The 22,372-nt window shown below is 42.2% G+C and overlaps 1 non-coding gene across 1 annotated transcript; it reads left to right on the top strand.

The window, feature by feature from the left end:
- Positions 1-6,708: 6,708 nt before the first annotated feature.
- On the top strand, positions 6,709-6,781 carry Trnak-uuu. Its single transcript has one exon. It is a non-coding gene; the product is annotated as a tRNA-Lys (tRNA).
- The last annotated feature ends 15,591 nt before the right edge of the window (positions 6,782-22,372 follow it).

The raw sequence follows: 22,372 nt of genomic DNA, 5'->3' as shown, positions 1-22,372 counted from the left end.
GAAGTTTGAAATACATTTTCGGGAAACCGCTCAGGGTAAGTTTAAGTGAGGATTCTGCAACCGCTGCGGGGAGAGTTTATTGCTAGGGTTTATATATTTTTAATGCAAAGAGGATTTTAAAAATTTTTCACAACATGGGACAGAGTTTCAACTTCGAGTTTTTAAGACCGTTGTAAAGGCTTGAACACCACGAGTCTCCGGAATCCATATTTTTTTATTAATAAGTCGCACGAAAGTTTTGTGTAAAACGAAACCTTATAAAAATCGGTTTACTGTCTATCTGTCCATTCCACGAATTTTTCTCAGAAACGGTTATAGCGATTGACACCAAATTAGGTGGAAAAGTGGGAACTGTGAACGTCACACATACAGTGAATAACATCCTTGTACGTCGAATTTAAGAGGGTTCCCCACACATGCGAAGGGGAGCATATATTTTTCTTCATCAAATATAGTCATGTGTCGGCCTTAGTTTTGACATCAGTTGATGGAAAAGTTGACGGGTGGAAAGTGATAATTTCGTAACGGATCCATTCTCAAAACTACCCAATCGAAAAGTCTGACAAAAATCAAGAGGCTGCTAATATATGGTGCCTAGGCTCCGAGATACTCTCCATACCGATATCTGTTGAAATAAAGTTAATAATAGTACATTAATATAATTTTTAGTAATTGACAGCTAAACCCCCTTTAAGTTCATCCAAAAACCACAAACTTGCAACGAAGTAAGCTATAATATAGAGCATGATTCTATCAAGTTTGGAGGAAATCGCACTATTACCAACAAACTTAAAATAATAATCGCTGGCGCAACAATCCACATTGGATCAGGGCCTTGAGGTGTGTTAAAACACTTCATTCAAGACCGTAACAGTACACTATAGGATTATAGTACCCTATAGGAGGCAATGTGTTCAGCATTGCGCTTCCCCGAGATTATTACCCTGATTTGAATCAGGTAAGCATTCACAGCTGAGTCGACGGGTATCTGACGTCAAATCACGGTACAAATCCCACTGCCACTAATGAGATTTGAACCGCGACTTCCCGTATGACTGCCTTGTGCTCTAACCACTCAGCTATCTGGACACACACACAAAATTATAATAGATCAAATTTGTTGCCCCTGTGCAAATTCAAGCCTTTTGATGTCAATATCATGCGAATGGATATTTTAGGTACTAATGGGACAGATGCACGCCCAAATTTCTTTATAAAAGAAATACACAAAATCTTTCATACCTGACGCGTCCAGCTCCCGGTTTCCCGAGTTGTTTTTAGGTAGGGTAAGTGAGTACATTTATACACAAAGTAGCGTACTCCCACAACGGTAGACCATTGAACTACCAATTAAATACTCCCCGTCGTCAGAGAACTAACCTATACCCATTTGTCACAATACTTCGGACTAGCCTTCCCGCCTCAGGAAACCTTCAAACCAGGGAATTTCTATACAGAGCAGAAAACTGTTAATTGAAGGGACCCCGGCAATCCGGCCCCTCCGGTCTAACTCTATTTTTTCGTATCAAAAAGAATCCGTACGTAATGCGAAACACGGCGCATCTGTCAGCGCTGCTTAGCACCTTTCTAACAATGTTGCCTGAAGAGAGCTCCCATGAAGTTGTTCACGAACTGTGTGTGTTTGCCGTTCTTTACGAGCAACCACCTTCCCTGAATCTTCTTCTGCTTTGTATTTGTACATGGCTTTACGTTCCTTAGCAAGGAGAGCAACAAGAATCATTCTTTGATTCTCTAGTATCTTATAGAGCAGGGAATGGTTTTTCAGATAATCCTTGAATATCCGTAAGAGATAGCTCGGCACGTGGAATGAATTATTTATTATTTAGTGTGCCTAGAATGTTTTTCTATCTTATCGAATTAAAGGCATTTTTGACACCTGGCCGTTTCCTTTAGTTGGCCTCTTCCACTATCTAGTCGTTTTTGGATCAGAATGTCTTTACTGAAACCGATCACTTTTCTGAGCGTAATCTCGTGGTGTTTTCAGCGATTAAATTATTTGAAATAATTAAGACTTGCCTTTTCTATTCGCTAGTGATATTTATTAACCTTGTAAATGGCGATATTTCGGGAACCACTTGATCTCTTCAAACAATCGCTTTTGTATCCAATTTTTCCATAAATGCTTTTAATTTATGGGACTTGGTAGAGGTTGGTATGCCAATCCATTTTGTTTCGTCTCTTATGCTTGGTTGTTTACCCAATGTTGCATGTTGTTTTTCCATATATAATCTTGTTTTCTCCTAACCGCAATTCCAAGAAGTGATATTAATTTAAAATGATTCAATATGTTTCCATCGTTTCCCTCCAGTTTTTCCAAAATTGTTGAACTAGACCTCCAGTTGGTAGATAGCTTGTTTAACAGGTAACATATATTAGGGAAAAATGATTTATCGTCGAAAGATAACAGCATCTTCTTTGGGTGGCGACCTGATCGATCGTATTCCATATGATATTTTTGCTGCATGTGCATACCTCCTAGCTCCGCAATAACACTTTGTCATATTATATTTAGGGAATTGCCAGTTCTGATTGATAGTTTAAATTCAATGAAAACCGTTTATTTGAATGCAACACCGATCCCGAGTTTTACTTACTTTTTACCGAGTGACTGCTTTACTTAACCTTCTAATAATTAGATAACTTTTAGGGAGTGGGTCACTTCTGTAGAAAAGAAAGATAAATAAATTAATTCAGGCAGTTCCCGACTTTCTGAGGTGAGTGCTTGGAGGTGGGGAATTAAAATTGGCGATTATCTCTCTCAATTCGTTCACTTTCTTGTGGAATTTCGGACATCTATTCTTTGGTAACCATGAGTTTAGCATTCTTAAGTTTAGGAGATAGTATTTGCTTCTTTTAGCGCTCACCATACGCGTTTTATAGAATCGGTCTTTTCGCAATTCGAAAAAGTTATCTTTACTCAATTTTGTAGACACGACATTGTTCTATTTAATTTCGTCCGTTACAAGGACGCTGTTGCCTTCGTCAGCTTTCAGGTAATATATTGACGTTTCTCTTGGTTGGTGGATTAGTTTCAGGTCATGCCGATTGCATTTTGGTCTTCCTTCGTTTGTATTCCGAAACATTTTTTATATACCACTTCGGATTTCAGATTTAGTCTTATTGGTAAGTCGTTTTGTCCCTGCTTCTACGTTGATCACGGTTTCTTCTGGTGCTGGTGTAGGGAATAGAGTATAGGGCATACCCTAGACTCTTGGTAAAAACTATCAATTCTTTAGGGGCGAATCCATCAGATGATTTGTTCATGATTCGGTTGTTTAATAGCGCGTTTCACTTCCTTCCAACCGTGCTATGTTAAAAGAGCCCATTTTCTTTAATATGCTTCTAAATGTATGCTATGTACTCTAAGTTGTTGTAGTTCTAAGGGCTACATTTCCATTCGTTTCTTGATGTCCCCGATGTATGGCATAGCGCGATATCATTTCAGATCAGAGTTTTATAATACGATGCAGACATCAGGGAGCAAAAGCTTGAAGCCTTCGAATAGTAGCGATTACTTCCCATGTGATGATCGAGTATAGCATAGTTGAAGCGGAAAAGTGTCAACTTGAAGTTGGTGTTGAGAAAGCTTTATTACAAGATTTTGATAAAATGCGCTGTTTAACGCTGTTAATACGACAGGACATCAATCTAATATTACCGCCTGCACGGCCGTAACGTTTTTTTTGATATACAAATTGATTAACCTTTAATGATCTATACATTAATGCGAATCGAAAGAGTGCGATTGCTGAACTGCACGCTTCTCCTAATCCGTGAGCAAGTAGATCTCATGAGCATAGTTGAGGCGTTTAAGGAAAGGGCAATCCATTGAAACCCTCTACGTCTCCTGGCTAAATCAGCATGAACAATGTCGCTGAGAGCAATAAGGATGCAATCCTATCGCTTTGCATTACAAATTTTTCAGAGATATTATCTTGATGCAGCATGAGACATAGCTTATCCTAAACACATATTTCTACCTTCGTTCCTTCTAATTTCAGTTTACATGCAAAAAAAAGATAACCAGATAGCAAGTACCTCGGTTAATGAACCGCTTACTTGGGTTGGTGATCCCCAGGGCTTCATAGGCCGCTTCGTGAATGGTGTCTTTACTTTTATTCGACGACTCTATCACTTTCGTAATGGTTGGTAATCGCGTAAGGGAGATAATTTCTTGATGGTTTCGTCCAGAGCAGAGACAACTCATCAGACGCTGCCTCACCTCTACCCTGCGAGCAGCGACAGATGGTAATCGCTCCATTTATATGTAATCGCAAACACGTAATGGGTGCGAATTATATTCAAGTGAAATCTGTCATAAGTTCAAACCTAAACCAAGCCGAAGTGAATTGTTTTTTTTTGTTGAGGATACTGGGAGTCCTGAGTCCGCACCCACTTGGTGACGAACCGAATCACTTGGGAAGCAGAATGGAACGGTCAGTCAACTTTTTCTTTGTTTTTTGAAAACTTGGGTGTTTAACACAAAAAAGAGCAGTCCGTGGACTGCAAAAGAGAAAGTAAGTTGCTTCCCAAGTGGTCCGGTCCGTCACCAAGTGAGTGCGGACTCAGGACTCCCAGTAGGTTCAACAAAAAAAAATTCACTCCGGCCTGGTTTAGATCTGAACTTATGACAGATTTCACTTGAATGTAATTCTTAACCATTACGTGTTTCCGATTATATATAAATAGAGCGCTGCTCCCAGGGCAGAGGCGAGGCAGCGCCTGATGAGTCTGCCCTGGACGAAACCGTCAGTCAACTTTTTCTTTCCTTTTGTTTGACATGCCTGAAAATTTATCATCATTGGGCTTTAGTTTTGCGCCAAGAGCCGTGTAACCCTGCGTATATTATGTACCTTTTCGAAAAATAACCAGAATAGTATTGGGTTGGAAAATATGTTCGTAATGTTTTTGAGGTTTTGCGTGAAACGAACCTTATTAGAGTCGATGTCTATCTGTCTGTCTGTCTACCTATCAATTACATCCGATTTATTCGGAAACGGCTGGACCGAATGCCGCGAAAGTTGGTTAGAGCGTGTGATCTGTGGATCCCTTTACATACAGCAAGTGGCGCCATTTTGCGTTGATTTTAAGGGGGGGGGGCCTTCTCATACATGTGAATGGAAGGTACAAATTTTTTTTCACAGAATGAAATGAAAGAGATCAATTAGTAGTACGAAACTGGTCCCATATTTTACATCGGGTGAAAAGTAGGGGAGAGAGGGCTCAAAATATGGGCCCCCAAAAGTGTAATAGGTCTTGTTCTCAGAACGTATCCAACCGAAAAATCTGAAAAAGTCACGATGGTGTATCTAATCTAAATCTAGGCTTCAAAACAAATCCCGTTCCGATATCTGCACAAATAAAGTTAATAATAGTATATTAGCATATTCTGGAAATTTAGTTCATGCTAGAAGTAATTTGGCGCATCAATTTATATACGTGCATGCATAAGTACATTATTCTGTAATAGGCAATGTTTGTTTCTTTATGTTGAGCATAATATATATTTCTATAATTTGTACGTATCTTGTAATTTGAAAAAAAATGTGAAGGAATATTTTGTGTGCTTAGCCATATACGAATGGAAAAATGTGCGTAGAAAGCTTCGAAACACAAAACCTTTACACCGGAAGCTGATCCTTCGGGTATAAAGTATTCCGATATTCAAAAGAACTTTTTCTGTATTATAAAACTGAGGTAATTGTTTTTTTTTGGAGTAAGTCGTTTTTAATCATTTTTAAGAATTAGAAATAGCGTAGCCGGAGGGGGAGGGGCCTTTGCCATTAATCGAATTTCGAAAGGCTGCTGCAGCTATGCGGGATATTTGCAGTATTTTGCGGAGACGTTGTCATAAGCGAGTCGGCAAACCGGCAACCAATAGTTCACAAAATTCGAAAATGCTGGACGAAATTCCGAATTCGACGACTTTTGAAGGAAATCAATCGCAAAAAAGTCTCATGCTGGCTGAAAAAATTGGGTGTGGTCATGTAACAGTGCACAAACATCCTCTTTCAATGGGAGCATAGAGGAGAAAACAAAGAAAAATCCGACTGACAAGGTCAAACTACAGTGCTTCACGACAACACTAGGCCCTAAGAAAACAGCTTGCCTTTGAGAAACAGAAATCTATAAAAATCTTAGAGGTCTGGCATTCAGTTTTATGGTTTGACGAAAACAGATATGAAGAAAAGAAGTATATGTGGAGGTGAAGTAATGTTGAACTTTAACATGAAAACCCTGTGCATAGAACAGTTATTAGTCTTACAGCAGGAAACGACTCCAAGCTCACTTCCCACATAGTACTTGAATGATTATTGTATTATGTTCGACTGTTTTGTGTTCATCGGTTGTATTAATTTCCTTCCCTTTCTTTACATGATCTGTTTAGATGTGCATTCTTTAATATTTCCTCTTCTAAAAAAAAATTTTTGGTGGTATACAAAAAATTTTGTTACTCATTATAAAAGTATACCATAATAGTAGCAAGTCACATTATCCGGCATACATGAATATGACCCAAAATACAACAATAATAAGGATGAAAACTTTTTTGCTTAAAACTAAATACGCTCATATAAAGACGCCATTAAGTACTTCGCTGTCACAATGTTTTATTCCATAATTTTTTCGCTTCCGACAACACTGATCACAAGTCGGCAGAAGCCTTCTATGCAGTACTTCCGCACAGCCCGGGTAGCTCAGTCGGTAGAGCGTTGGACTTTTAATCCAACGGTCCAGGGTTCAAGTCCCTGCTCGGGCGATGGAGCTCTTTTTAACATTGAATAAATCTAAATCAAATGATAAGAAAAGTTTTAGGAAAGTTTCAAGAGCATCGCAGTGTGTTTATGATAACAAACATTTGCTTGCACGAAAATTGGATTAAAAAAAATTGGAGATGTAAAACTGATTCAGATTAGCACAGGCAGTGGCGCCTCAGCGATAATCCGCTTAGCTGTGAACGCCAGTGAACGGTTGATATTCTAATCAAGAAATGTCGAACCTTTGATGATGCTTTGCAGGTGGGAAGTTAATTTTTTCCCATTTCCGCCTCAAATATTGAGCAAGCAAATGGGTCAGCAAGCTTGCTTTTGCTGATTTATGTCAATTGGTCCAAAGATAAGCTACCGCGGTGAAACTGTGAAACGCAGAAACCACACTAACTGCTGGTGGTGATCCAGTCGGCCCAGGCTCCCAAACATGTCACCGCTATTGAAATCGTCCGATTGACCCAATTTACTTGGTATATAATGTAAAAAACATTTAGCCAGGACAGAATATACTGAGCTATTATCGCGAATATGGAAGGAGGTCGAATTTGCACGCCAGCTCATATGTACGCGAATATATTCTGACAAGGTACCATGTGGAATTACCACTGGGGATTATCTAACCATTGAACTCAGAAAACAACAACTGGACCTTCGGGTAGCAAGGTTTTATGTTGTTCCGGTGAGGAAATTTGGGCGCACGTTTTAGCTAAAACTAGTTTAAGTATTCCTTCCTATATTCTTAGGCACCAAGAAATGTATATGGAAGATATAATTATTATCTTCCTTCTAAACAGATAAACATTGCACATTGCTGCTTGCTGCGTGTATGGTATGTATCCATGTTATAGAAGAAGTCAGGTCAGGGCTTCACAGATACAATGATTGCTTCGGGAAACAAATAGTTTAGCTTCCGGAGGATGGTACTGAACTTTTGCGATTATCCCTTGTGGATGATTCAGAGAAGAATTAGAAAAAGAATATTTTTCTCAGAACGCAACGCTACACGATGATTTCTCTTAGTTCGGAAATAAACAGGAAGTTCAACGTAGTGTGCGCCGCTCACTGTAAGAAAATCACAATCTAGTGGGATTTAATTCTTTTTGGTACGGAACCCATAAGTTTGTTTGAAATAAGTTATAGCGCTTATGTAGGGTATTAAATGCATTGTAAGTTACTTCTTGCAGAGAAAATATATCTATTCATTCGTTATGGGCTCAAATGGGTTTTCATTTCTCCTCGGAATCCACCTTGCGTTTGATAAATAGGAACGAGCGGATAATAAAAGTTTATTTAGGAGACATATGTTGGTATCAACATATGGATTTTTCTCGTGGAAAATTTCCAATAGTATGTATTATTTTTCTTCGGAGCATTTGGGTCTAGACTTACTCATCTCCAATGGTTTCCTCAATAGATAAGATTTAAGGAATACTGCCTACAGAACCCTTTAAAAGAGGGGGTCGGGTCATTCACTCCATACTATAATATTCATTTGCTTTCGGTATTATAGTATTGCCTGTTGAGAGATTCATGAGTATTTTTCAAATTGACTTTTAGACGTAAGCTTCTGTTCATAGTTTTTGTTGAGTCCCATCATTTTGTGTAAACACAAAATTTTATTAAAATCGATTCAATGTCTGCCTGTCTGTCACACCCGATTTACTAAAAAGCGGCTAAACCGATTGTCAAGAAATTTGGTGAGAACGTGTGATCTGTGAATTCCTTTCCTCCTAATTAGCAGGTGGTGCCATTTTGCGTTGGGTTTGTGGGGGTCCCCATATATGCGAAAGCGGGGTCTAACATTTTTTTCACGGATTATGGTCATGTGGAGTGTCAAATGAAAGGGCTCGATTAGTCATCAACGGCGCAACAACCGGTATCTGGCTAGGCCTGCCTTAATAAGGAACTCCAGACATCCCGGTTTTGCGCCGAGGTCCACCAATTCGATATCCCTTAAAGCTGTCTGGCGTCCTGACCTACGCCATCGCTTTATCTCAGGCAGGGTCTGCCTCGTCTTCTTTTTCTACCATAGATATTGCCCTTATAGACTTTCCCTGCTGGATCATCCTCATCCATAAGGATTAAGTGACCCGCCCACCGTAACCTATTGAACCGGATTTTGTTCACAACCAAACGGTCGTGGTATGACTCATAGATTTTATCGTTATATAGGCTACGGAATCGTCCATCCTCATGTAAGGGGTCAAAAATTCTTCAGAGGATTCTTCTCTCGAACGCGGCCAAGAGTTCGCAGTTTTTTTGCTGAGAACCCCAGTCTCCGAGGAATACATAAGGGCTGGCAAGACCATTGTCTTGTACAGTAAGAGCTTTGACCTTGTGGTGAGAGGTTTCGAGCGCAACAGTTTTTGTAAGCTGAAATAGGCTCTGCTGGTTGCTAACAATCGTGCGCGGATTTCATTGTCATAGCTGTTATCGGTTGTGATTTGTGTGTGAACATAATATTTACATATATAAAGGTATACCTCTGATATGGATTGTACATACATGTGCATCTTGTAGTTTACAAAATATGAAAGAATATTTTATATTATTTATATATGTATGAATGGAAATGGAATTAAGCGCTCAACTTCCGGCATGTTTACAGTTTATAGTTTTTCGCTTGTTCCATTTGCTTACATAAAGATAGTGAATTTTTAACCAATTTATTTAACTTTTGACGAATTATATTTTATTACTAGATGGATAAATTTTAATGGCAAATAAAACGTATAAGACTATGTATAAGACCCAAAGAAAAACAAATTAAATAAACAACACTATTCATCCGGTGAGGTTCTGTCACTTGTGGATAAAATGGTTAGTCAGTGTAATATACGGATACGAACTATTTCCCCAAGCAGAAGAAAAATCATTTCAACCATCAATGCACTCAAACGGAGTAAAATCGCCGGTCATGATTGTCTCCCAACAGAGTTATTCATCGTTGGGCCTGCAGTTACTGCAGATTAACTACTTCCACAAGTAAGGAAATCTTGGGAAACTGAGGCCGTTCCCCGGGAGTGGAAGAAGAGGATGATAGTTAAGATTGCATTTTGAGTGTGACAATAGACTTCCCGCATTAGAAAATGACTATATGTCTGTTTACGCCGAAATAGTAGTTTCATCTGCCCATTTTTTAATTATGATGGTTTAAAAATGGAATTCTCACAAGGCGAGGAAGAAGACACGGTGAATGGCTGATACTTCATGTAACGTCACGGAGCGAGTAATGTGAATCTTATCTACGTGAAAGCATTCTGTTTAGTGTTTGCTACTTGTTACTTTTCAAGTAATCAATCTATTTTAAGAGGAAAGTGAGAATTTACGTTTCGGTAATAATGGTAACAAGCTATAAAGCAAATTCTGGCAAGTACAGCGTCCCCGAAAAAGAAGGCTTCAGAACGGAAAGTTCAACGTACTCTTTACCATATGTATTAAATTAACAGGTAGAATGATGTTGTAATATTGATTAATATTTGTGTCCATTCGATTTTGCACTGAGTAAGCTTCGAGCCTTGGGCGGTTGAATATTCTGTGGTAATTCTTCTTTCTTATGAGTTGATTTAAATTTGAACAATAGTGACACAAAATTCTAATTATATATTATATTATGAATTAAGATTGGATTTAAAGTTTAAAAAGTGTCAACTCACATTGAAATAATCCTCACAATTCAAACCTGACTCCAAAGAAACTGGATTCCGTCGGACGATTGCGATTAACTTCTACCAAAGTGTTCCTTTCGAAACAGCTGAAAAAGCTTTCTGCGGAGTGTTTGTGGAGTTATTTGTTCAGCAACTCACGAAACAATATTTCACCAAAATCCTTGGCATTTCACGCGGGACAAATAATTTCATAATAATAATAATTTCATAATGGACTGAAGAAATGAAACTCTTCATCATCCGCTCCTACTACGAAATAACGGCGGAGGCGGGTACAACATCTTACCGCCCCTTGTTGCACCAGAGATTCGTCGAGCGTTTCCCGCAATTCGCGCACGTGACTGTGCAGCGAGTCGCAGACCAGTACCGCTTCATCACTCGCAGTGACACAATCCCGGCCACCATCAGGGAACGTGTTCGACTTGAAGTCATCGGGGAAACTGGTGACCGAGAGTCGATGGGGGCAGAGGCGGCGGCATCAACAACACCACGCCGCACTGCAGGCAACAGGTTCAGTACTCGCTGAAGCACTCTTCTCCACCGTCCAGCTGAGGTTTCCGCTGAAGTTCGGGACGAATTCCAAAGAGCGTGTATAGAATTCTCGGATATGGATCCTTTGCATAGACCAGGTATTCCCAGGCTCTATGCATCTCCAGCAACTCCGGGAATTCTATCTCAAATCAATGATGAGATTGCGTCTCGACTGTGTGCTGATATGTCGCTGCTGCAACTACAATCACTTGTGTATTGTGGTGCAGTTGCGGATATCAGATTGCACGGTCAGAAGATTCGCTTTCGCGTTATTGGTTTGAGTGACAAAAGAGATCCACCATGGAAAATTCGTCTGGAACGTCGGCGGGACTCACTAAGGCAGGACATTGCTAGACTGATTCAGATCAGCACTGGCAATGCCAGCCGACGGGTGAGAAATAAAGTGCAGAGGGTTTACCGGAACTATGCCATTCCCTGTGAGACACCCGTAGTTGAAATTCTGGACACACTAAAACAGAAACTTTCTGTCATATGCAGTCGGTTACGACGGTATGGCGAAAGTTATTCCAGACGTGTCCAGAATGCAACATACGCGAGGAACCAGCGGAGCTTTTTCAGATCTCTCAACGAATCCCAACAGAGCGCCCAGACAATACAGTTCTCGGTGACGGAAGCGTAAGAGTATTGGGGTGGACTTTGGGGGTTACCTGCCCAGCATGCTGAGCATGCTGAGTGGATCACCGCCGAAGGCACCCGCCATGCCAATACACCTGGCATGAATTTCGCGGATGTTACCGAAGAGGAAGTTCGACGAGCCATAAACATCTCGAAGAACTGGAGGGGCCCAGGTCTGGATCGGGTGCAGAATTTCTGGTATAAGAAATTTACCATGAGTCATGAGTCGGCCGGAGGAATTTCCACCTTTCCTCACTGCGGGGATTACCTACCTTATCCCTAAGAAGGACACGGTGCAGAACCCCGCAGACACAAGACCGATCACTTGCTTACCAACCCTCTACAAATTCATCACGTCCATTATTAGTGGAAGGATCAATGCGCACCTCGAGACCAACAACATTCTGTCCGAGGAGCAGAAGGGCTGCCGAGTTGGGTCAAGGGGTTGCAAAGAGCAACTCATTATCGACTCGGTAGTTGTAGGACAAGCAACTAGAGGCCAAAGAAACCTCTTCAGTTGCTATATCGATTATGCCAAGGCTTTTGATAGCGTTCCGGATACCTGGCTAATCGACATCCTGCATCTGTATCGCATTGATCCGAAACTAATAAAGTTTTTGGCGACAGTCATGGAAGGGTGGCATACCACCTTATCAGTCCGTACATCTGAGGGTGCTAATACCTCAGAGCCCATCCGTATTCGGAGGGGCATCTTCCAGGGGGATTCATTGAGTCCTCTTTGGTTTTGTATGGCACTGAACCCCCTTTCATGGCTACTGAATTATGCTAGAGGGCATGGTTTTGCAATAAAATATGGCCTACGTGCTAAGTGCGAACTGACACACTTGATGTACCTAGATGACATCAAGCTGTATGCTGGTACTGACAACCATCTTAGAAGTCTGTTGCGAATAATAGACATGTTCAGCCGTGATATTCGGATGGAGTTTGGATTAGACAAATGTCGAATCCAAGCCATTCGCAAAGGTCATCACGAGCCGCATGCCGGACATAGCATTGGTGACCTCGACATCGAAGCTATGACCGAGACAGACTTCTACAAGTACCTAGGAATTCTGCAAGGAACCCATGCTCGAGTTGGTGATCTGAAGGAAGCTCTGCTGTCCGAATTCCTGCGACGTGTGAAGCTGGTGCTGAAATCGCATCTCTCGGGGAAGAATAAAATAAGCGCGTTGAATGTATTCGCTATCCTTTCTCTGGCTTATGCATTCGGAATATTGACGTGGACGAAGACCGACCTGGAAAACGTCCAGCGGCGGATACGGACAACTATGTCCAAATTCCGAATGCAACACCCAAAGTCTGCCGTGGAGCGGATGAACCTGCCTCGTGACATCGGAGGTAGGGGCGTGGTTGACGTGGCGGCACAACATCATCGCCAAGTCGACTCGCTGCGCGCTTATTTTTACAGTAAAGAGCAGGCGAGCCCCTTGCATGCGGCTGTCTATAAGGCAGACTGTGGACTGACTCCACTTAACTTGAAGGATCGATCTTTCAATCCTCTGAGTGGGGTGAAGTCGGACCAGGAGCGGATCGAGGAATGGAAGTCGAAGGAAATGCACGGTAAACACGTGAATTGTCTTTGGCAGCCATTTGTCGATTTGCATCTGTCGAACAGATGGCTGCGTGCTGGGGAGCTCTTTGCTGAGACGGAGGGGTTCATGTGTGCCATTCAGGATGGCGTGGTCGCCACTCGAGCTTATAAAAAGCTCATCATGAAAGAACGGGTGGAGAACGACCAGTGCAGAATGTGTGGTTCGGCGTTAGAGACGTTGGACCATCTCATTTCTGGCTGTACTGTTATGGCACCGGTGCAATACATCACCAGGCATAATGCTGTATGTAAGGTTATCCATCAAAACCTTGCGTATAAGCATGGGCTGATCACGGGAACATGTCCGGTTTACCGATATGAGCCGCAAGCAGTACTTGATAGTTCTGCTTACAGCATGTATTAGGACCAGCAAGTTCTGACTGATCGCCATACCGCACACAACAAGCCTGACGTACTGCTAGTTGACAAGACGGGTCGCTCCGCGTATATTATTGATGTTGCTATCCCCCATAATAGCAACATTGAGCGGAAATACGTGGAGAAGAAGGTGAACTATGAGCCATTGGCTCGTGAAATCAAAGAAATTTGGCGTCTCGAGCGGGTGGTTGTAGTTCCCATAATATTGTCAGCTACAGGTATTGTACCTAAATCCCTGACGGCTTCCCCTTATGTCCTGGGACTTTCGCACAGTCTGGTTCAAACCATGCAAAAGTACACCATTCTGCATACGTGCTCGATGTTGCGGGGAGTACTCGACGGATTCTCCCACTGACCTACCACCGGCCACCACCGCCAGTGCCCCTTTAGTTTTTAATTAGGTAGGATCGTCCGAGCCTAAATGCTTGGCACTTAGTGCTAGTATTGGGTAAAGTCCGGCATCTGCCGAGATTGAGATAACTCGGAAAAAAATAATTTCATAATAATAATTTCAACCGCCGAAGCCGGTCCCAAGCCCGGTTGTGAAAGGAGGAGGGATAGATAGCTTCAGTTTGAATGGCTGTAGGCCACCGCAGCGTCTCAGGGGGTAGGTGAAGAAAGTGCAGGAACTTTGCAGTCTTGCAGATTACTCACTAAGGAACCTATCTCAATACCTGGCAGCTAGGGATAAAATGCACCACCAACAATGAGAAGAAGGAGAAATTTGAGGTCCGGTACGGATAACCGGCGGGAGTCGTCTGACTTGGTGACTGGGTCGGGCTCTCGTAATGGACAGCACGGCGTCGAAACCGCTAGTCGTGGGGCGGTTCGACGTCTAGGCGCCACGACGACCAGGAGCACAGCTCCGCCTGCTGCAGCTGTTTCGCCACAATCTGTGGCGACCACTTCAGCAGGTTCGCGTAGGAAGCGGATGAAATGGACTGAAGAAATGAAACTCTTCATCATCCGCTCCTACTACGAAATAACGGCGGGGACGGGTACAACATCTTACCGCCCCTTGTTGCACCAGAGATTCGTCGAGCGTTTCCCGCAATTCGCGCACGTGACTGTGCAGCGAGTCGCAGACCAGTACCGCTTCATCACTCGCAGCGACACAATCCCGGCCACCATCAGGGAACGTGTTCGACTTGAAGTCATCGGGGAAACTGGTGATCGAGAGTCGATGGGGGCAGAGGCGGCGGCATCAACAACACCACGCCGCACTGCAGGCAACAGGTTCAGTACTCGCTGAAGCACTCTTCTCCACCGTCCAGCTGAGGTTTCCGCTGAAGTTCGGGACGAATTCCAAAGAGCGTGTATAGAATTCTCGGATATGGATCCTTTGCATAGACCATGTATTCCCAGGCTCTATGCATCTCCAGCAACTCTGGGAATTCTATCTCAAATCAATGATGAGATTGCGTCTCGACTGTGTGCTGATATATTGCTGCTGCAACTACAATCACTTGTGTATTGTGGTGCAGTTGCGGCTATTAGATTGCACGGTCAGAAGATTCGCTTTCGCGTTATTGGTTTGAGTGACAAAAGAGATCCACCATGGAAAATTCGTCTGGAACGTCGGCGGGACTCACTAAGGCAGGACATTGCTAGACTGATTCAGATCAGCACTGGCAATGCCAACCGACGGGTGAGAAATAAAATGCAGAGGGTTTACCGGAACTATGCCATTCCCTGTGAGACACCCGTAGTTGAAATTCTGGACACACTAAAACAGAAACTTTCTGTCATATGCAGTCGGTTACGACGGTATGGCGAAAGTTATTCCAGACGTGTCCAGAATGCAACATACGCGAGGAACCAGCGGAGCTTTTTCAGATCTCTCAACGAATCCCAACAGAGCGCCCAGACAATACAGTTCTCGGTGACGGAAGCGTAAGAGTATTGGGGTGGACTTTGGGGGTTACCTGCCCAGCATGCTGAGCATGCTGAGTGGATCACCGCCGAAGGCACCCGTCATGCCAATACACCTGGCATGAATTTCGCGGATGTTACCGAAGAGGAAGTTCGACGAGCCATAAACATCTCGAAGAACTGGAGGGGCCCAGGTCTGGATCGGGTGCAGAATTTCTGGTATAAGAAATTTACCAGCGTACACAGTCGGTTGGCACGCAGTATAAATGAGGTCATGAGTCGGCCGGAGGAATTTCCACCTTTCCTCACTGCGGGGATTACCTACCTTATCCCTAAGAAGAACACGGTGCAGGACCCCGCAGACACAAGACCGATCACTTGCTTACCAACCCTCTACAAATTCATCACGTCCATTATTAGTGGAAGGATCAATGCGCACCTCGAGACCAACAACATTCTGTCCGAGGAGCAGAAGGGCTGCCGAGTTGGGTCAAGGGGTTGCAAAGAGCAACTCATTATCGACTCGGTAGTTGTAGGACAAGCAACTAGAGGCCAAAGAAACCTCTTCAGTTGCTATATCGATTATGCCAAGGCTTTTGATAGCGTTCCGGATACCTGGCTAATCGACATCCTACATCTGTATCGCATTGATCCGAAACTAATAAAGTTTTTGGCGACAGTCATGGAAGGGTGGCATACCACCTTATCAGTCCTTATATCTGAGGGTGCTAATACCTCAGAGCCCATCCGTATACGGAGGGGCATCTTCCAGGGGGATTCATTGAGTCCTCTTTGGTTTTGTATGGCACTGAACCCCCTTTCATGGCTACTGAATTATGCTAGAGGGCATGGTTTTGCAATAAAATATGGCCTACGTGCTAAGTGCGAACTGACACACTTGATGTACCTGGATGACATCAAGCTGTATGCTGGTACTGACAACCATCTTAGAAGTCTGTTGCGAATAATAGACATGTTCAGCCGTGATATTCGGATGGAGTTTGGATTAGACAAATGTCGAATCCAAAGGTCATCACGAGCCGCATGCCGGACATAGCATTGGTGACCTCGACATCGAAGCTATGACCGAGACAGACTTTTACAAGTACCTAGGAATTCTGCAAGGAACCCATGCTCGAGTTGGTGATCTGAAGGAAGCTCTGCTGTCCGAATTCCTGCGATGTGTAAAGCTGGTGCTGAAATCGCATCTCTCGGGGAAGAATAAAATAAGCGCGTTGAATGTATTCGCTATCCCTTCACTGGCTTATGCATTCGGAATATTGACGTGGACGAAGACCGACCTGGAAAACGTCCAGCGGCGGATACGGACAACTATGTCCAAATTCCGAATGCATCACCCAAAGTCTGCCGTGGAGCGGATGAACCTGCCTCGTGACATCGGAGGTAGGGGCGTGGTTGACGTGGCGGCACAACATCATCGCCAAGTCGACTCGCTGCGCGCTTATTTTTACAGTAAAGAGCAGGCGAGCCCCTTGCATGCGGCTGTCTGTAAGGCAGACTGTGGACTGACTCCACTTAACTTGAAGGATCGATCTTTCAATCCTCTGAGTGGGGTGAAGTCGGACCAGGAGCGGATCGAGGAATGGAAGTCGAAGGCAATGCACGGTAAACACGTGAATTGTCTTTGGCAGCCATTTGTCGATTTGCATCTGTCGAACAGATGGCTGCGTGCTGGGGAGCTCTTTGCTGAGACGGAGGGGTTCATGTGTGCCATTCAGGATGGCGTGGTCGCCACTCGAGCTTATAATAAGCTCATCATGAAAGAACGGGTGGAGAACGACCAGTGCAGAATGTGTGGTTCGGCGTTAGAGACGTTGGACCATCTCATTTCTGGCTGTACTGTTATGGCACCGGTGCAATACATCACCAGGCATAATGCTGTATGTAAGGTTATCCATCAAAACCTTGCATATAAGCATGGGCTGATCACGGGAACATGTCCGGTTTACCGATATGAGCCGCAAGCAGTACTTGATAGTCCTGCTTACAGCATGTATTGGGACCAGCAAGTTCTGACTGATCGCCATACCGCACACAACAAGCCTGACGTACTGCTAGTTGACAAGACGGGTCGCTCCGCGTATATTATTGATGTTGCTATCCCCCATAATAGCAACATTGAACGGAAATATGTGGAGAAGAAGGTGAACTATGAGCCATTGGCTCGTGAAATCAAAGAAATTTGGCGTCTCGAGCGGGTGGTTGTAGTTCCCATAATATTGTCAGCTACAGGTATTGTACCTAAATCCCTGACGGCTTCCCTTGATGTCCTGGGACTTTCGCACAGTCTGGTTCAAACCATGCAGAAGTACACCATTCTGCATACGTGCTCGATGTTGCGGGGAGTGCTCGACGGATTCTCCCACTGACCTACCACCGGCCACCACCACCAGCGCTCCTTTTAGTTTTTAAGTAGGTAGGATCGTTCGAGCCTAAATGCTTGGCACTTAGTGCTAGTATTAGGTAAAATCCGGCATCTGCCGAGATTGTGATAACTCGGAAATGATAATTTCTTACTTTTATGAGCAACTGCCAGTCTGCTGAAGTTTCTTGGCTCGGATGGTAACGTCACAAAACATGGTGCCGGCTTTTCTGTGCGTTTGAATTTGGTTCAAATTTAAAATGCTGATAATTTTAAACGAACAGTTTTTTTCTAAAAACGATGTTCGAGAGTTTTGCTAGATTGCATATAGAAGTGATTTTCGTCATTAGGGAGGGGTATTTCCTTGCGCGGTTCAAAGAAGATGTCGAATACCAGTGGACTCAGCTGTGAATCATTACCTGAATCAAATCAGGGTAATAATCTCGGGCGAGCGCAATGCTGACCACATTGCCTCCAATCGGGTAGTGTACCATTTCGGTCTTGAATAAAGTGTTATAATACGCTTCAAGGCCCTGATCCAATTAGATTGTCAAGTCAACGATTATTATTACTATTAGCAGGCGCGGCTTTCTTCTTTCATCTACATTGCTTTTCTACCCGCGCTTCTTTCGAAGGTAGAGTGAGATTAGCGAATCAAAATCACCGTGTCGTGATCAGAATACCTCCTTTTGGAAAGTCATCACGTTTTAAGTGGAAGTGGGAGTAAATTACTGTTGTAATTTATCAACGAGACGCACTTCTCCTTTAGTAGTTTTCCTAGCGCATCTTAAGGGTGGCGTTTACAATTCAACCCTACCGTTATTTCATTAAAGTAATTCCACTTTGAGACACCATAGCTTATCATGGAAGAGAGATCGCAACAATTCTTCAACGGGGATAGAAAAGAGGAACCTTGCTCTTACTCCTAGATGCCATATTCTCTCTCCCTCCGGAATTAGGAATGAAAATTGAATTCAAATATCATAACATGTTTCATCGAGGTATGAAGGGAGAACATCAGGCTTCTCTAGGAATGAGGTTGGAAATTCACCTTTTACTGATTTCAATTTAATAATGCTAGGAAAAGAATGTCGAAGTTTTGAAACGATCAAACAGTATCGTGTGTATCGATTGATTGCCGGCTTTCTTGGCATAAATCGAAGGGAATTTGTGTCCTTGTGACTCAAGTAGTTAGAGCGATGGGTTGTCGTAGCGGAGGGTGACTCAGCTATCAATGAGTACTTGAGTCAAATTAGTGTAATAATCTCGGGCGAGCGCAATGCTGACCATATTACCTCCTGCAGTGTACTGTAGTGTAGCTTTACGATCTAGATCGAAATGCTCTAACACACTGCAAGGCCCTGATCCAATATGGATTGTTTCGCCAGCGATTATTATTAAGGAAATTTGCTTGCTTCCTCAAAAAACATGGATAGCGATGTTTGGTTTCCAAAATCGATGCAAGCATTTGTGGAGGATAGAAATGAGAATCTTGTTTTTCTCAAAAGTTTATTTTCATTTATGAAATAATTTTAAAAAACTATAAATGCGAACTGAGATCCGAAGTTTTCGATTTCTTCAGGGAATAGCCTTTTAAATTTTGTGAAATATTCCATAAGTTCTATTTATGTAATTTAAAATAAAGTAATCTTACCTTCAAGTTACAATCAGCCTTTCATTTGGTACCATTGGTTCAAGGAGCTTTGTTTTTTTGCTTTTTAATATCACCTTCAAAACTTACAACAGTATTCAAAAGTTCCCAATGACATTCTAACATATTCATACTTCTGAAATTTGTGTGAAACAAAACCTTATTAGAATCGAGTCGGTGTCTGTCTGTCTGCCACCCGAACAAAGCGAGCTCACATGAATAGGAGGTCGCAGGGAAACATTTTGGTTTTGTTTGTTAATCATTTATATATTAATATCAATTAGACAGACACATGTATGTGTTTACATGCATATGTAAATGAAGCTTTGGGGTATTCAATATATGTACTTTATATGTAGAGGAGATTGGGGAAAAATGGAAAATTGTTGAGGGTCGATTTTATGAAAATTTTGTGGGCTTTATTTTTCCCTAGCGTATATATGGTGTTTTTATATTTTGAGCTATTTGTAGAATCGGGTTTTTATGAAATTGGAATGAGTGGGAATGTGTAGGTTCTGGATGTTTTCTTTTTGGTTTTATTTTTAGTATCCGGATAGCTGAGTGGTTCGTTTGATTTGTATCGTGATTTGACGACGGATACCAGTCGACTCAGCTGTGAATGAGTACCTGAGTCAAATCATAGTAATAATCTCGGGCGAGCGCAATGCTGACCACATTGCCTCCTACAGCGTACTGTAGTGTACAGTTTCGGTCTTGAATGAACTGCTCTAACACACTTCAAAGCTCTGATCCAACATGGATTGTTGCGCCAACGATTATTATTATTTATTTTTAGTGAGGTGTGTAGGTCTAGGGTATTTTTTGTGTATAGCTTACAGCGTTCAACCGGTGTTACGACGGTCCACAACCCTAACCAAGTCATGTCAGTCAGTGAGTCTGGTACCCTGGTCACGATGGCACTGGCTGTAAGTACAACGGGAAACACATCACCAGCATTTTTAAGGTTTTGTGTTGGAATTATTATCAAAGACATTGCGGATAAACCAAATACATCCCAGTTCTTCTCATACTCGACCACTCGAATCGCACGCTTCCATTCATAATTTGAGATTTTGCATTGACTATGGCATTGTTGTCCTCTCTCCCCCACCTCACTGCAGCCATCGGCTCCAACCGCTCGATCGAACAGTCTTCGGTCCATTCAAGAATGCTATCAATTATTTTGTTGATGGGTGGATTAATGCTAATCCCGGACGCTCCATATCAATATACGACATTCCTGGAATTGGTTCTTCAGCTATGGATGCTGAAGTGACATGCAGCAACATCATTTCCGGCTTCAGATTTACAGCGATTTGGCTCAGGAATGAATATATTTTTGACAACACCGACTTCACGCCTTCTGAAGTAACTGACCAGCCAGCTCTGGCCCATTCTGATGTGTTGAAAAAATTTCATCTACGGCTTCTTGGAACCAACAAGGACCGTCTGAAGAAGAGGGATTGAACAACGAAGTGGAAGAGACACCAGGTCCAACAAGGATTTCGACAGGTTCAATGGATTCAAGCATTGAAGAGAAAACTGACTTGGAAAAGGTTCTTGAGCCAATTCGTCCTTGTCCAAAGGCGGTACCGCTTGTATCATCTAATCGTGGGGGAAAATGACGCACAGCGGCCATTTTGACTGATCAGGCGCCAATGGAGCAGTTGGCCAGTGAACAAGCGCAGTGTAATCAGTTTCTTTTTGCAGTATATTGAACGGGGTTTTTTTTTTGTAGTGAATTTCATCATTGACACACCTTTTAACTTTTCTATGCTTATTTGAGCTCAGAAAATTGTTTTTGAGAGTTACCGTCTTGATGGTGGGTGCAAAATGATAAAAAAATGACACTTCGGAAAAAAGGCCATAACATGATTGTTTCGAAAAGTAATCACAAAATATTACTAACAATCATAGGGGACAGATTACCCTACAAAATCAATATAATTATATGTATGTGTGTGACAATTTAATACCCGAAAAAACAAAATAAATGCTGAAAATTTACCTTTTTTCCCAGTCTCCCCTACATATGTATAGTTTTATGCACGAACTAAATCGGAAATATGTGTACGATCAATTTATTTACATGCATATATAAGTATAATATCCGTTAATAGGCAATGTTTGTTTGTTAAGGTTGAGCATAATATCTAATAATCTATTATATTTACGTATATCTTTGAAAAAACTTGAAGGAATATTTTGGGATTTTAGCCATATATGAATGGGAAAATGTGAATGTGTAAGATGAACACAAAATTTTTATACCCAAAGCACCAGCTTCCGGTATTCCGAATTATTTTCACGTACACCCATTCTCTCTTGCTATAAAATAAGAGCTATATTTATGCAGAATCATAATTTAACTTTAAGCAACCAAACTCATCAGTTTAAATACTTTTTCACCAATTCAAATACCTGCCTATTATTATTACGCTGCAATACGCTATGTTCCCAATGGGCATAATTTATGTCCACTTACGCTGACACGTTCATTGTATAATATACGCTACGCTCGGGTTAAGATTGCAGTAGATTTTCACAAATGAGGCAATTTTGACCTATTATAACTATGTTATCAATAGTGCGACTTTTACTTGGTAGGATCATGCTTTATATTGTAGCCTATGATTCTAGGATGAACTTAAAGGGGGCGTGTAGCCAGTCGATAAAAATTATAGTAATATACTATTATTAATTTTATTTAAGGAGATTTCGACACTAGGCAACATATAGTGGCAGCTTCATTTACACCCTCCTGATAAATTTCATATCAATAGGAGTAATCGTTTCTGCGAAAAGTGCATGTGGTAGAAAGACGGACAGGCAGACAGTAAACCGAAT

The sequence above is a fragment of the Hermetia illucens genome, chromosome 3 (genome assembly GCF_905115235.1).
Source record: "Hermetia illucens chromosome 3, iHerIll2.2.curated.20191125, whole genome shotgun sequence".
NCBI lineage: Eukaryota > Metazoa > Arthropoda > Insecta > Diptera > Stratiomyidae > Hermetia > Hermetia illucens.
This window is presented reverse-complemented; position numbering and strand designations above follow the sequence as displayed.